We start from the raw sequence: 17411 nt of genomic DNA on the forward strand, positions 1-17411 counted from the left end.
TTCCTTTGGGTCTTTTACCCCCTTGGCATTTTAACCAGTGTATCTGCAAGCCAGAGAATGATTAACAATAACCCTATAAACTTTATAGACCTTATAAACCTTAATCAAGCCAATGAATCAAGAGCTGCTATCAATTTAAGAGCGGTCCTCCTTGCCCATCCATATGTATTGATAAGACAGAAGGAATAAGCAAGTACCATTAACAAAATACATGATCCTTTTCAAACAATAGTTTCACTCCACTGACCATAACTTAGTGCTTAGTGAGTGATTGTATTGCAGGATTATCTTACACCAGCATCTATTGTTGTGACGGGTAGACAGACTGGCCACTGAGAGTTAAAGCGTCAGACACGGTAATTACCCTTCTTACATCTAACGAAAAATTGGCAGGTATCTATACACTTGGCAAATGCATTTGTACTGAGTCTTTTGAGTATTAACAGTCACCACAAATCCATTATTGCTTTATACAGCTGGTGTGTAGCAAAATAAAATGACTTGCCGGAATCACCGTGTGTCTCTGTCATCCATTTCCCTTTATTTTTTTTGTAAGGGTGAATTGTTAAATTCAAAGACACCTTAATAATGAATTAGAGAATGTATTAAGCAGATGTCTTCAGGAAGATGTTAAATCCTGCCAAAGAGAGGGCGATTCAAGTCTTTGTTTTTAAACCCGCTGTACCTTTCACTGCACGAAGAGAGCACCTGTGTAGAAGATATTGTCAGACCCACATAGCCTGTAGTAGTCGAGTTAATTTATTTAACCAGTTGAGCAGAAAAACAGCCAATTGTTGGTTCTGGTACAAGCTATAGATTGGAACAATTGTCAAGCCCAAAAGTCAATTTCTCAGATATCCTCACAAAGTGTGTGATTTTTTTTTTTTTTTAATTAGAGCAGGTGTTACTAGATTAAATTGTTAGCTAAAACAGCAATAGAGAGTTTTCCGCTTTAATTACCAGCTTCCATGACATAGGACATCCCTGATTAACAAACTGCAAAATTTGATTTTGTTATTGTATTTTACACAGAGATTCCTGCCAGATGTGTGCAGATTTCTCTGCTACTCCCGTGTCTTACAAATCTTGTACAGAATTCAACTCCTGGGGCTCTCGTTTGTGTAGAGTCCAACTTGGTAAACTTTGACAAGCAAATTTGCATCACTGACAAATAACAAACCCATCTCGACAGCACTGACCTTTGAGGGAACAGAGAGCTAGAGACTGCAAAATGGACTAAGCTATTGTAGCTTATTGACTGTGTTGTACAATCCATTTTAATATGACACTACTGTGCTATAAATGGTTCCATAAAAGAGCAAACAGTTATGGGTTTATTGTACAAATACATCTATTAAATAAAGTATGTTAACTTATTGTTAAGTCTGGCATTGAAATAGTCATTAAATTCTAATACATACAAACACTGTTGTCATGTCAAAACTAACATTTGGGAAAGGTGACTGAGATTTTAAAGGCAAATTGTTACAGAGTAGATTAAAATTACATTTTACATTACATTTACATTGTTCACCTTAACACTTTTTAACTCTTTTCCTCATCCACATTTCAGCAGATCCCCACCCAGTTAAATAGGACAAGTAGTGCCCTGACAAGTTTGTGAGTGTTTATTGCAGACTTTACTGTCAGGAAGGAAAAAAAATCCTCTAAAAACTATTACAGCTCTATTGTAACTTGGATGTAAGTTTCACATGTCACACACAGAACTGCATGAAGTTGTTCACAATTTCTTTATTGTACCACTCTATCCATTTAAGCTTATTAATGTAGGTGGATTTCACAGCTACTATGCATTTATTATTACTTGCAGCATGTGGACATGTTCTTGAATGTATATGTGTTCATATCAAGGCCACTGGACTGTACCCTTTAGGGGAAACTGGTGCTCTGATGCTGAAAGCAGCAAATTCATAATTAATAAATCTTAGGCACACAGCAGCACAGACCTTCTCAGTGGACCTCAGGCTGGTGTTTGATGTTACATCTCCTGTTTCACTGCCACCATTTTCACTCTTGAGGAGTTGACTATCTCCTGGTTCTTGTGGCCTAGAAGCACTAGTGCCCAAATTAGCAACGTTTTATCAAAAGCTTTGGTTTGTTCTATTGTACAGGTTGGTGCAGTCACCATAGTAACCATTGTCAATGCTGTAATTTGTTTCCAGTTTGTTCTCAGTATAGTTTGATGGGTGATGGAAAGCTAGTGTATATCTCACATGCTCATTGTTTGCCTGGTCAGAAGCATAGTGCACCAATCACCAAACTATGGGGAGAGTGTAGGTGGTAATAATAGTTTATTATAATAATTTTATTTATATAGCACTTTTCAAGCTTAAGCAGAGTGCTTTCCATGTTAAAGGATTTACAGAATAAAAACTGAACCCCATTGTATGCCTCCCCTGTAAAAGCTTAGGAACATGAAAGCATTTATATCACCAGCACTGAGCCCATGCATAAACAAATGGAAGTGCACAACAAAAGAAGTAAGTTCACATATATAAAAGTATAATGCACATACAGATAATGGTGTGATACAGATAATGGTGTGAGTCATAGAGTGATAATGGGGTGACTCAGCCCCTCTCCTTTGAACAACCTTTTCAAGTAGGCATTATACATATAAAGTCTAGCATGTGTGCATCCCACCTCCCCATCCTGCCACCCTGTTCAAAAATAAGGTAAGATAACTTATACACAAGATAACTGCACACACCTCTAATACTTTAGGAATTAAAGCACATGATCAGGGCTACAGTGCCACAGTCTCAAAATTTTCAAATCTCTCATCTAAACAAACTCTGATGCCACAGTTTGAAAAGATCCTAAACCGATTTTTTTCCTTGAATATTAGATGTCAGTGGGGTGTTAAATAACGTAATCCCAATCTGAGTTGGTGAAACAGCACATTAAATGCTGATTCTTCAGTGATGCCCCTTCAGTAAAAACTCACTCATACATTTAGCCTTCTGATGACACTCGTTAAAAATGCACTGACACATAAATATTGCATGTGTCTCCATAAAGTAGGCATGGGACTGACAACAAGTCCAACTTTTGCTGGCTTGATTCTTAACTTGCAGCAGAGGTTGTTGTGGTTATTTGCAGTGCACCCACTGCTCCTCACATCAAAGCCATCAATTTGCCATGATTAATTCTAGGTTTTTTTTTATTGATTAATGCCGTCTTTCAAATCTTGACAGCATTCCAGAGTGGAAAACAAGTAAGGGTGCAGGGAATCAGAGGTAGAGAGACTGAAGGTGTGGGAGTGGGCGGCAGATGGGAGGCATAGACTCTGGTCTCAGCTAAATGAGCTGTTGCTGGAATTATTGGTCAAATCAATCTGAGTGCCAAGTGATGCCGGGGTTGTCTCCCTGCAGGGCAGGAGTAGGAGTTTTATAATATCTTTCTGCTAGAAACGCACACACTGAAAGACTGAAACGGTTTTTACTGTGTCAGCTCTCTGGTCATGGTTTACTACACATCTGTAGGTCTTTGTACTATGGGATCTTGGTCACGATATTTATATTATTTAGGTGAAGTTCAATAATTTATAATACAATAGAGTCTTAGCTATATTATTACGTTAGGTTCTTCTCCACAACTAATAACACCATGGAGTCTCAGCCTTGATATGTATTGCCTTTTTATGGTAAAGTAGTCTTTTACATAATTTATTCCCTAGTATATAAAAAATTGGTATAATAACATGATAAACAATGCTGAAGGGTTTTGACCTCAGTATTTACACTTACTAAGTTTACTTTTGTTATACACATCAAGACCCTTTTTAAGTAGGCAACACTTTGATGCTATGGCTGTAGTCTTTAAAGTGCTCTATTTTTAAAAAAGAAAAGAAAAATAAACAAACAAAAAAGTCTTGACTTAACTTTGTACTTGTTATATTCCATGCTTACAAACACAAAAATTACAAAAAATGCTTTGTCAAAACTGTCCATGTAAAGCTCAAAAAATGTGTGCTTTCATTGAATATTGACAAAGCCACTAACCGGAGCGTGGACAAAATTTTTAATGTGCTTCGTTTTTTTTGGTGATGATGCAGCCAGAGTAACTCAACATCTGGCCAACAGAAAAGTGAAACTAGTTGATCTACATATTGTCCTCTAGCTTATAATTTTGAGTAGTTTATAGTTTATTTTATGCCGTAAAATGGATATTTCATACTTTATTGTGAGTATTAATGGAATAATATTTACAATACAACCTCAAACTGCCTGGCTGCTCTTAATTTTCTTCTTTATTGCATGAGGTCTTCCTTGGCTCTTCCCTAGAAACTTTCCTGTAGACTGACAATTTACAGTTGTTTATCTTACAACATTACTTACTGCCAATAGTGAGAGATTAATTTGTCAGTCAGGCAAATTGATGATGGGCTAACCCTGGCCATGACCCGGACTCTATTGATTTAGGCAGGATGAGTAAAATGTGCTGAGACTAGAGGGTTTGCTACATTTCAATAACAATAGTTCTGTTCAATTGTTTTCTTGCCTGTCAGCTCTTTGTAGTCAGCAAAGGGAATCCTGGGAATCTTGCTGATGCTGGAGAGCCACAAGGATTCAGGGTAATTTGATTGGTAGCCTCCAGAAGGACACTTTGTGAATTAGAAAGTTATTACCCGATTACCACATAAATTGCCCCGTTAAATAGGTTTTCCTCCCCTGGTATCGTGTGCACTTGCATCATTTGCATGTGGCTGCAAAGAAAACGTCAGAAAGCGAGATCCACCCAAGATAACTGGCTCACCATTACTTATATCAACAGCACAGATAGTGCTGGTGTGGTTCTTTATTACCGTCATCAGTTTTATTGGTGTTGTTAATACTATGGTTTGTTCCTGTGGCACTCTAATGCAGAGGAGATGAGTGGATCAATCACAGCTAGATTGGCTCCTGGAGGAGAAATAACCAGCATGAGGCAGAGGGAGAGTGAGCGGCACAAAGAGATAAAAAATGAAAAAAGGAAAAGTAAGGTGATATGAAAGAATGAGCAAAATAATTGAACAAACAAATAGGCAGCAATGAGTTGTTTGTCAAGAAAAAGGAAGCGAGAGAAGGCAGATAGAAAATGGGTTGCCCTGGATTGTATGTCCTCTGTGGGTGTGTGATTTAAATTTAGGGTTAAAAAAAAAAAAAAATCCCCGTAATGTGCACAGAAGGGGTAAAGAAGTTTTTTACTTAAAAGGGAAAGAGTGAGCTTATGCAAGGAATGAGGGATGCCAAGATGAGTCCTTTATTTTTCTTAGCTCTGCAGAACAAAGTACTATCAGCTCTGCCAGAAGCAGAGGTTCTTTAATACTAGCAGAAACAGCCGTACGTCTCCTGCTGTACCTTATTTGTAATAGAGAAGAAACAAGCTGAATTTGCTGTTTCTTTTTGATGTCATCTGTTCATTACCATACTTTAGGCTATGCACTTCATTTTCTGCTCGAAGCAAACAGGGTCAGCTCTGTCTCCTGGAAGTCATAAGGCTAAGATTAGCAATGCTGAAGGGAGAGGTGAACAAAACAAGGCACTGTATTGGTTCAACAGAGGCTGATGCTAAGAAGGGTCAGACGTATCCATCTGCAAAAACATTCACTTTGATTATTTTGACATGTCAGTTTCAGCAGGTTAGTCATTTTATTGTTGCTTTTCCACTGAAAAAAATAATAAAAAGATGTGATCTGTACCAAACAAGCATGCTCCTCTATGTCTGCAGACAATGACTTGGAGTCCAAGGCGTCTCTGTAGCACCAAAATGCTTCTTTTGTAACATTGTACATTGTAACCTAGTGATTTTCGTACCTAACCTTCGCTGAACAGAACTAAAAATGAAAGTGTAATTATGGTCCAAGATGGGATTTCATCTCAAGTCTTCTGAGTGAAGGTCAGCTGACTTTGTAAGTGCTAAAACTGCGGCTCCACCACCATTAAATGAGGTGATAACAGGCATCCTAGCAAGTGGAGGAGGTCTCTACCTGCCTGTATGTGTGGGAATAATTTGCACTGATAGCGCCTATTGAATGGTATGATAACATCCACAAAGGGTGGTCACATAAAAAGTGTTTCTATTACCCAATACATCATAGCTTCCAAGTGCCCCACACTTATTGACTTCTCTATTTATCCCCTATTTACATATTTTAGTCTATTTAATGTACAGTGAATTACTTTATTTTTATAATTTCTTATTCTTTTTTTATATATATTTTTCACTTCTATCTCTATTTATATTTTAATTGATTTCATGGAGTTATTTATCTAGCATATTTTATCGTATTTTATTTCCTGTTATCTCATCTGGCCTGTCCTCATTGCATGTATTATATAGAAGAGCGTTTCATCAGTTCCTGTGTTCCTTTATTGGTAACTTGACTGCAGGGTGGGGTGGGAATGGGGATGTGTAAAGCTCTTTGTGTTGTATTTTCTGTGTATGAGAAGTGCTATCTAAATAACGTGATTGATAAGTTTTTTGAGGCACTTTATGTTCCATTGTGGCCCTCACAAACTTGATATGGCACTGTTGATGCAGATGCAGTTGCCCATATTGCTACATGTGCCTAGCAAATTGTGTCAAGACACTCTGAGCTACTGGAGCTAACAGAGCTAATAGTAACTATTGGAAAAGCAGTCTTTGCCGAGTCCTTTTTTTGTTTATCAATGTTTTGCCAGAGTCTAATTTCTGCCATCAATCACTTTTCAGCTTACACTGATCGAGTTTTGCAACTGCAAATAACCTCATTGTCACAGTGTTGTAAGAGAAGACGAAATAATGACAGCAGAAAATGTGATTGTGTTTTCTGCTTTACATTTTTCTCCAGGTGATATTTATTCAGCTGATCTGTGATCACTCAGAGAAGTGTAACCAGGGATCTTAGACCTGAACAGCGTTTTTAAGGTAAGGACACAGCTGCTGAATGTACCATGTAAAATTAATCACAGTAGGGCTGCAACACCTATTTTCATTCTTGATTAATCTGCTGACTGTTTTGTCCATTAATCAAGTATAAAATGGTGAAAATGTACATATTTAAGTTGCTGTTATTTATTACTAAATCAAGTGCTCATTTGAGAAACTGAAACTACCAAGTTTGTTTGCATTTTTGCATAAAAAATTATTATTAAAAAAGGTCACTGATCTACATATTGATAAAAATGTTATTATGTTATTTTCGATTAGAGTTATGAGACATAACTTCAACGAAACCTCTAAATGCACTTATATTACAAAAAGTAGTAGCATGTGAGGGATTTTTGTTGCAATACTTTTCTGAAAATCATGCTGGAACAGGAATCAACAAATCAGATACTATATGAGCTGATGCATTGCCATGAAAATGATGTTGATATGCAACGGCAGTCAAAGTCTCATTCAAGCATCCCTTTTTGGAAAGATGCTAGATATTGTAACAACTGCCTCACCCAGTTGTTGATATGAGAAGCAAACTTGAGATGATGGAAAAGAGGATAGAAGACGACTGTTATTACCAGACAGAAGATGATGGGGCGGATAAGAGACCAGAAAGATGGCAAGAGGGAAAAAATATAATGAAAGGGGAAGGCAGCAGCTGATAGAAAAAGAGAAGACAGATGGTGATGGGGAAGGAGAGTCAATGTGGACGAGTTTACGTCTGTGTTTCACATTACATGAGGAGATGAGGAAAAATGATTCTTCAGCTCTCTGTCGTGGTGGTTAAAAATTCAAGAGAGCCAAAGAGTGGTGCAGAGACGGGAGAGCTGAAGAGTTTGGAGGAGCAGAACAGAGAGAGAGTGATGACAGTAAGACAGCACAAGAAGCCAAGGCAGTGTTTTGTAGTGTAATTAGAAGAGCTCTTACCCCGGGCCGCCATTGGGGATGTTTTTGTTCTCCACTTGAGCGTTTGGTTGTTTATCTGCACAGGTGGTTGAGACAAGGAAGGCAGCAAGGGGGAAACAAGACTGAACGTGCAAGTTGGAAACGGAGGGCTTCAGGGTGTCATGTTTTTGGAGAAAATTTGCACACACCTGTGGAGCTGCCGTTTGTGCATTGCTCTTGTTTTCAGTTTACCATATGTGCCACATTTGCACCCATTTAGCAACAGTGCACACCTGCTTAGGTGCACCTCTTGCACCCACCCACCTCTGACATTGCACTAGCTTTGCGGATATTTTTGGTTAAGCATGAACAACCAGGTGAGCGGCTCTCTGTTTGCCTCTTCTGTCATTTTAGCGGGCCAAGCTACGAGACAGCTATATATATATATATGAACATCCGTGTTACACAATAGCTGAAGCACCAGTTGCGCAAGGATGCTTACATAAGTGGTACCGCATTCTTTATCGCCACTGTTTTCCACGGTGTACAACAATGCAATTAACACAATCGCATGTGTTAACATGTAATTTAAACACATTTAAGTGCAACTGTGTGTGAGATTTCTTGCTAAAACTGCGTGTCACTACAAAAAAAAAATATTGTGGCAATATAATATTGTCATTGTGATATTAATCATGTGCAGATACAGAAGTGCTAGTTCTCTCAGGTACATGGGAAGCAACAGAATATAGTCTTGCAATGGCTCCTGTGTGGTTGCAATGCATAGAATTGCTTTTCCAGCATATTTAAGTGATGTAGACCGTCTTCAATAATCTGTTGACTCAGCAAGTCATGAACCTTTACAGGACTATTGTGGTTTCCTGTCTGTATATTGTCTGGTTTAACTTTGATTTATTTTCTTGGTGAAGTAATTTCAATGAGCATTGGAAACAATGAGGGCACTTTTGTGGAGCATTAGCTGATGTTTATGGCAAGACACTTGCCTTTTTTGCTGCCTATGAGACAAAAAAGTGTTTTCAAAGCCCTGTCCATCACAGCTGCCAGATCCACAGTATATTTTCAGTGGGAGTGAAAAAAAAAAGGTCTCTATTCGCAGTGAGCTCTGAAGACCAGCAGAAGGGTGTGATAAAGTAAGAGTCAGGTTGTTCAGATGAGGAGCACACTGCACAGGGAAACTAAAGTCAGAAAATCACATCTTTCTCTTTTTTTCTAATCTTCTCATCATCAGCTTCTACTTTTTTGTTTTTTTCTGTTGCGCCTGGAGAGACAGGAGAAAGGGAACAGTAAAGGTAGCAACTGTAGGTCACTTTGCCATTGCAATGCTTTTCATTCAAAATATCACAAGATTTAGTTAAAACATGCTGTGGTGCACTAAATGTAGACATCATATCTTGGATTCTCAATCCAGAAAGATGCGTAGCTCACACTATGGCAGATGCACCCAAAGAAAAAAAACAACAGAGCTCATCAAAAACTACACACTACAGGACAAAACAACAAAACCACTGCCAGAGGCCACAAAAATACCTGTACATAGTATTATTTTAGGCCTTGACACAGTGTACAGTCTCTCCTGCTTCTCACAGGATGTAACTTGAAAAAACAGTGTTCTTGTTGAAAAGAAATCTTTCAAGTAAACAGTGATACGGTTGTACCTGCCTCTGCTTTCTCTGCTGTAGACTAAATGTTGGTGGACACCCACTATTACACGCCTCCACTACACAGAAAAGATAAAATAAATAAATAAATAAAAAGAGCAGCTGACAAAACCCCCCAGAGGAGATATGGACAGAGGAGGCAATCCATTCATTAAAATACACAGTCAGGTCTCTAAGTTTAGTTGATTATAAACCTTTTCATTTTCCCAAATCCAGCTTGTACACAGATGCAATGTTTTATTACAAAGCAACTTATTAATACTGTAAATCCTCGGAATTATCCCATCTCCTGACTGACTTCTAATCTTCCTAACGCGTGCTTATAATGATCCCCAAATCACTTTTAATCAGGAAAACATGTTGTATTTTCTAGGAAGCAAAACAACCTATTATCGTGATTTCAAATGCAGCCTTAATAGAAAAGTACCTTCTTAGAAAACAACTTGCCATTTGACCTGAGGAATGCTAATTAAAGGCTGCTGTGGGTGAGGTTAAAATATGTTGAACTTATACGTACCCTTTCAGAAGTAATGAGACACCTTTGACTCCATTTTGCTCTAATTTCCTTGAAAGGTTGCAAGACCTCCTGATTTCGAAGGAAATACCAAGTCCCAACAGCAAGACTTCAGATCAACTAAACTTTGTTCGTGAAAATGAAGCAATTTGTTCCATCAAAAGCGAGGCCTGTTTTATAATATGAGGAGACATTTATATGAGAAGCCACTGCTTCCCCCTCAAAGCACTATGATGCACTATACACTCCATTTATCCTCAGTGTATTACTAGAAGCTGTTTGCACATCCAGCTCACAAGATTATGAACTCTACAAAAACTCCCAAGTAAAAAAGATATTGATTGCCTGTGTTTTTACACAGCCCTCCTGAACAGGTTGCTTTTACCTTGCATCAGCTGTATATACACCTAACATGATCACAAATATGGCTCGTGCCAGAGGCCCATCGACTTAGATTAGAGTAAAAACATCTTTTAGTTATATCACCCCGGGGAAAGGCATGAGCAACGAGCTGTGCTGAAACTGAGAATCCTTATACCCTCATGAGGTTTAGACTTCAAACACCACCTACATACGGGAGGTTGGCCAAACACCACATAGAATATGTTGAAGTAGTGACAATTGCAAGCAGTGTTGTAAAGCTGGGTCAAATAAGGTTGACTGCCAAGCAGAGGCTTTTGTCAGAGATTAAGGAGATCATGCACTAAGCATAATGATGTGTTTATAAACCAACATGAGACACTGCTTACAGGTGCATCTGTCAGACAGACAGCTGAATTCCTAAATATATCAAGAGAAACCATGTCTTGGGTTGTGCAAATCTCCTGATTAATTTGTCAACTTGTATGACGCAGTTTTGCATCAGTATTTTAATAGCAAGTTACTCTTTAAACACTTAGCACGAAATGGTGGTATACTATAAAATTCAAAAGCTGAAAAAAATACAATCACATTTTAGCAGATTTTAAATACAGTAAAACAGTGTAATTTTAGAGTCACGTAGTAAAAGAACAAATTCCTCATTGTTAATATATAGATTGTTGATGTTGATATTATCTACAGGTTACTTTTTACAGTTGACATGTAAATAAATACTTTTTCTGTAATTCTTCGAGATTATTATTTGGAATTTAACAAAACAGGGACAATCTGTAAGATAACAGTTTAAAAAATGTTTGCGATTTTCCTATCCTTAGTGCCCATAAATAATCAATCAAATGCTGATTTAAATACTGTACAAATTTGTGTAATATTACAGTCAAATTCAGACTTGTAACATAGACATTAGTTATAGTTTTGACCTGTTTTTATGGTTTAACAATAAATATATGTAAAAACAGTGCTTTGTTATAAAAAATTACAGTTAAAACGTTCTCTTTTACAGTGTGCTTTCATTATAGTGTGAAGTGGCTGGGGTTGATGGGACTTTTCACCACCGTTGCTATTTAAAATCTATATGACTCAAGCAGAATTCACGTTCTCGGACCAGTCTGCTACCCATACAGCTACTGTAGGTTATGTCATGTGGAAATTTAAATCTGTTATCTGTGGTCAAAACAATCATACTAAAATAACGGTCATGCTTCACAAGTGAGCAATGCAAACAATAGGATGAAAAAGCAGCTGTGTCATCCAGCATTTACCCCGAGTAAAGTGGATTGGGGTAATATATATGCACAAATCAGCAAAATAGATAATATTTTTCTTGTCATGTTTAGATATATTAATTCAGAAATGTTGCATGTTGAACCTTTAGGAATCTTTTCTTTCAATTTTCAGGTTCTTGTGCTGCTGTTTGGATGTGTTGTCTTTTTTTTGACTGTGTGTCTAAGTAGTAACAGTGTAATTTGTCGATTTTGTTGATGATCATGCACAGTAGAGTTTTGAAATTGGTTTTCCAATTGCACTTCCTTGTACAAATGAAGGTTAACACCACAAATGGGCTGAGGCGTACTGCTGATCATTCTGCAGTTGTTGGATGAATAGTCCAACAATCAGAGGAAATTGGTAGTCCTCCCCAGGTTTATTCATTGGGGGCAATCGTGTGCTTTGACAGAACACAGAAGAGAACGCTGTTTGTTCAATTTGTTTCTTGTTTAAAAATCTGTTCATCATTGAAACCGAGAAGGGAGTGCTTGAAATGCAAGCACTCTTAGTACTGTAAGGCACTTTACATAGAAGTGCCCTCTTGATGTTTTTTGTTTTTTTAAAAAATAAAAATCACATGAATGATACTGAATACTGAACATCATCTAATGTTTGAGAGACTCTTATACTGTTTATTCATTACTAGTTACCCTGAGGGCAAATTTATACTTTCATCATCTGTTTTCTTATTTTTCAAGGACCCGTGTGACATACGTTTTTTCTGCCGCTAATGTCCAGGAGCATTCAGCAGCCAAATCTTTTATTGTCCTTCCTTACAAGAGATATAAATACATGTGTGGGGTGTGTCCACATGTCTTAACATCCAAAATGTTATGTAAAAAACTGTGTGTGCATCTGTCAGACAGCTAGCTTAAGAAAGCTCCTAATCATACAAATTTCCATTGTCAGATTACAGGCTGTCAATGTCCAACCATTTTTGCAACTTTACATTCACATTTGCCTCATGCATATTTTGCCAGCTGGGCAAAGGTGATTTATGACTATGGATGCTGGATGAATGAATGGATTAATAATAGTCAATCAGTTACTTGCCGTTAACAACTTAATTGGTTGAAATTAAAAGGCAGAAGACATGGAATATATATATATATCAGAAATGTATTGTAGATTTATTGTAGTACCTGGTTGTGCCACCAGGTGGACTCTCTCACTCTTTATTTACATTAAGTTACAGGTGTGTTTGCTGATCACCTGTGAGGGGCGCATGAAACAAGTGCACCTCCTTACTGTCTAACTGCTAACTGTGGCAGTCATGTGAATGTATTCTGCAGCACTGAGTTGTAAAAAAAATGTCTTGCGGCTGTCCAGTTTAGCTATAAATGCATTTTAGTGGTGACATTAAATATTAGCAGATTTCCTGGACTGATAATGTTGCTGTGAAGGTATTTGCTCCAGCTGAGCAGCTTTGTGAAGTCACTTCACTGTATGGATCAGGTGTACGCATTATTTTGCTACAAAGTGCTGTTTAGAGATTAACGTTGATCAGTGTTACAGGCTCTTTTCTGTGGGAGACTGGTTGGTTTTATCTTTTTCTAGGCACAGACTCTGAACTTTTTGATCTCTGACATAGTTGGACCGCAACTTAGAAACTCCAATAATTCTGTGAGAGTACAAATCCATTGTTATTTTTCACAAGACGCTGGTCTGCTGCTGCATTCAGTAGACATATGTCTGGCATACACTGTCTATTAAGAAGGAAAGCACTGCAGTCTGGTCCACTTGTTCAGGGCAGCATCATTTTCACCACATTGTCTGTTATTATACAGACTTGACATCTCTCATTGAGACCCCAAGCAGCGAAAGCTTCTCTCATGCCTGTTGCGATGTTCTCACTTTTCATCCGTGAAAAAGGCTGTTTGCAAGCAGTGACTTTTCAGTTGGAAGTCGTCATTAATAAAGTGCATGGTAAGACTTATGTAGGGCTCCATTGTCCAGCTGGACTACAGTATGTTGTAGCTGCATTATGTTCCACTTGTCACACCTTGGTTTCATCTTGTGCCTTCATATAGCTCTTGAATGGCAATTAGAGACAGATAGATGTGTAATAGCGTTACTTGTCAAGTGGCCGGATCATGTTTTCAAAGGCCTCTTTGTTATCTGTGTTAACTGGTATCATGTCAAGTTGTCACATCAGCGATTTCTCTCTGTCATTTTGAACTTCTCTCATATGGTGTAACGCTGGCAAAGGCATCCAGAATGTCTTTTTTTTTTTTTTGCTTTGGATGGGATTCAAATCTGGCTCTGCACTTGTCACAAAACCAGATCTTCTTTATGGTGCTAAATTTAAAATGCCAAACAAATTCGTCAAGTTGCCTCGTGTAGTGGCAACAGTTACAAGATACTAAAATCAAAGAAACAGTTTTTGGCCAACAACATCATCTTTGTAGCTGAAATAATACCGTACACTGACAGTGCATTTCTTTTTGCAACCACATCTTCCTCACTAATGCAGAACCTGCGTGTCATGCCTGGATGACAACAAATTCTGTGTCTTTTGAATTAATGAAAAAAAAAAAAATCCAAGAGACCTTAAATCTGAGTGAATTATGTCAGACATATTTATCTTGTAGATTAAAAATGAAAACTGAGTTTTCTTTCTATATGAAGCAATGAAAAAGGCTTGTTGTGTTTGACTTAATTTGCAGTGACGATGCAGAAACAATGTGTTGCCAGCCATAAAATATGCATGCTTGAAGCAGTCAGTACAGATGGTGTGCTTACCTGTCACGCAAAGGTAATCTGTTGTGCAGTGTTACGTGAACATCAACCTGTAACCTTCATCTACAACTGTCAGTCTGTATTTTTAGTTCAGCAGAACAGTGATCCTTCTTCAGAGCAATGATCAGCTGGTGGTAGCATGCTGAATACATGATAGTCCCAAGTCACTGTTTGACCATCGAGTCAATAATTTCAGCACTAAATCAGGTTATCTGAATCAAAGTCTTCAAACGTAAAGTGATGGTGATAAAGATAGGTGTTATTTCTATGTGTCACAACACTCAGTCAGCATCTTAGCTTCTACTGTTCAGCCCATTTTCAGGTTGCAGCTACAAGTTGTGAAAAATAATTATGCAATTTTAATTAATGGTAATGTCCATTATTTCAGTATCTAAGCACTAAATACTGTAGCATTTATATCTCCTCGCCCAGAAACAGCTTGTCACAGATCTAACTGGATCTTTGAATTTTAATAATTTATAACTTTAGTTACTTGCAAATGATGAAATCTAATTTTAATGAGATCCAATAAGAGTTTAAAGGTTTCTGATCTGATAAGTGGTTTCAATAAGATGCTGGTTTCAGAAACCACAGGGAATAGAGGCCAGTTGGAAGTAGCTTTAGCTACTGAGGCTACAGTTCCTTGCTTTGTGTTGACTGCTCTTCTCAGTAGCTTTACTGTTAGCACACATGCTGCCTCCTTTAAAAGTTGTTTGAGGTCCCACTTTCACATTTGTTGGACTCCTAAATGCAATGTAAAGATTTTAGGCAGCATTCCAACATTTCTTTCAGTGTGAGAGAGGTGTGCATTGCCTACAGCAGAGGGGTGAATCTCTCACTCTTGTATCAGCTCCCCCACAACTAAATCAGCAAATCTATACTCCCACACTTTTTACCACGTAGTTGCATATAGCTCTGATTAGTCATTGGCTACAACATGATCACTCGGTCGGTTACCTGCTGGGCCTAATCAGACTCATTATGATGCCTCCCATCTTGCTGTCAATATAGTTACTGGAAGACAATTTCAATAATTGGCTCACTCATTAAATGCTTGGCCTGATGTGTGGTGCAGCACCAGCACCGATTTTCTCTGCAGCTTAATAAGCTCGATATTGTATTTTTTTTAAAAAAATGTTACAATTTCTCATGACATTACGTTAAGGCAGGGCACCTTTAGTATAGATGCTCAATGAAACCTTGGAGTTATGTTGGCTACATTGATCTATCAGCATCAATAGTTTATTTCTGTGCCCCAGTTTTGGTATGACATCATTATAAGCTTGTGTCCTTGTTTTTGTCTGGTTAATTTAGCATGTGACAATAAAAAAAAAAGTACAAAGGTTTCGCAAAAGAAATAGTTCATTCCATATTTCTTAATTTTCCATAAGAGCTTCTTTTGATAGTCCTTATGACTCCAAGGATTGCTAAAATTTGGTACTAGCTTCATCAAGCTTCTCTTTAAACTGGTTTTAAATTAAATTTTTAATATGTGTTGTGGAAAAAATATGCCTCACATTTTTTTACTTTGTTCCCTTGCCTCTGGGTAGAATTTTTTTATTTTTTTGGGCATATGCCATCTTGTTTTCCAAAGACTCAAATAACTTGCACATTGTTTTGAGAAATAGCCTTAGAGGGAGCTCTGGTATTTTTGCTTTGCAGAAAAGTTAAGAGTTTGACAACAAGGTAAACAGTAACACCACTGTATTCCTCAAATCAAACATCCACAGTGACTGAAAGAAACAGAGGGAGGGGGAAACGCTGATAGAATATTCACCCTTGTCAGCCCACGGGCTCCTCATTGAACCCACCTAATGACCCTCACATGTTTTGCCTCTCTCACTCTGACATATAACCAAACAGCCCACAGCCTTGATTGTATTAGATTTTTCTGGCGTTAAAGTTGTGATCATGAGACCTCAATAAATTGCCTTCTTTCTCTTTTTCCCAGAAAGCTTCTAAGCCATGTGGCAGAATAGCAAACACATTCACATCACCCTTTTATTGGCTGTACACACAAGGATAAGAGACACAGTTTAATATTTTAAACAGCTAAGGATAGAGGGACAGAGGGTGTAATGTGCTGTACAGATTGTCCCTCTGAGGCAAATGTGATTTGTGATCTATGGAAAGAAAATTGACTTGACTCGAATGTAAGGGGTATCAGTGGCATTATGCATTATACTGTATGTGAACAGGCAATGAACAACATTTTGTGACCATAAATGTCAGTGGAGACAATGGGGTAAATGTACTGCAGGTCACAAAATGTATATAGTTGGACTGACTAATTTAACAAAGCACAATAACTAAATAACAAAGCAGAAGAGGACCAGTTCTAATGGGAATGGAGTTGCAAATTTTATTGAGTAATCATTTAATTTACTTAATGCCGAATATGTATTTAGTATTTAGTACATTATCTTTTTAATACATTTATATGTCACACATTTAAAGGGACAGTCATGATGAGTAAATCAGGCTAATGCTGGATTTTTGGGGTAGATATCGAATTTAGGGAGTAAAGAAATTCTGATATTGATCTATTGGAGAGTCTATGTATTTACATAAACATGTTTTCGCAATGGTGTTGCTATAAACATTCAGGGGAAACTGCATATCTGGTGGAAAACCAAGCTTCTCAAAATTTAGCTTTCATCAATGTAGTGACTGGAATTCACTGGAAATGATTCGACGGGCATTTCAAACTTCAAATACTCAACAGTTTATGTAAACAGTTCATGTACGTTAGCATTAGTTAGATGCCTATTAATGTTAGACTGTATAGAGAGAATGGGCTTAGTTGCTAACTCATTAGCTTCCACTCAACTGACAAAAAAGCATGGAAGTAGCTACCTAGCTGGTTGCTAGCTAGGTGCTCTGACCCATCGGATGTAGATTGCTGTATGCTTAACATTGGGTACACTTGTTTACTTGTATTTCACCTCCCATTACTGTTCTTACATGTTACCGTTTTCAAAATCCTCTTATGCTGTGTGAAACAACAACAATAACCCACAGTC

General features: G+C 37.7%; 1 protein-coding gene across 2 annotated transcripts in view; it reads left to right on the plus strand.

Moving 5' to 3' along the window:
* Positions 1-17411, plus strand: part of gpat2 (glycerol-3-phosphate acyltransferase 2, mitochondrial) — a 136127-nt gene that overhangs the window by 65146 nt on the left and 53570 nt on the right. For both annotated transcript variants that reach the window (XM_023264467.3, XM_023264468.3), the window contains one exon: positions 6836-6912. The gene's annotated coding sequence lies outside the window, so the exon portion shown is untranslated. The remainder of the gene's footprint in view (positions 1-6835; positions 6913-17411) is intronic.

This window comes from Amphiprion ocellaris, chromosome 6, assembly GCF_022539595.1.
Source record: "Amphiprion ocellaris isolate individual 3 ecotype Okinawa chromosome 6, ASM2253959v1, whole genome shotgun sequence".
NCBI classification, from domain to species: Eukaryota; Metazoa; Chordata; class Actinopteri; family Pomacentridae; genus Amphiprion; species Amphiprion ocellaris.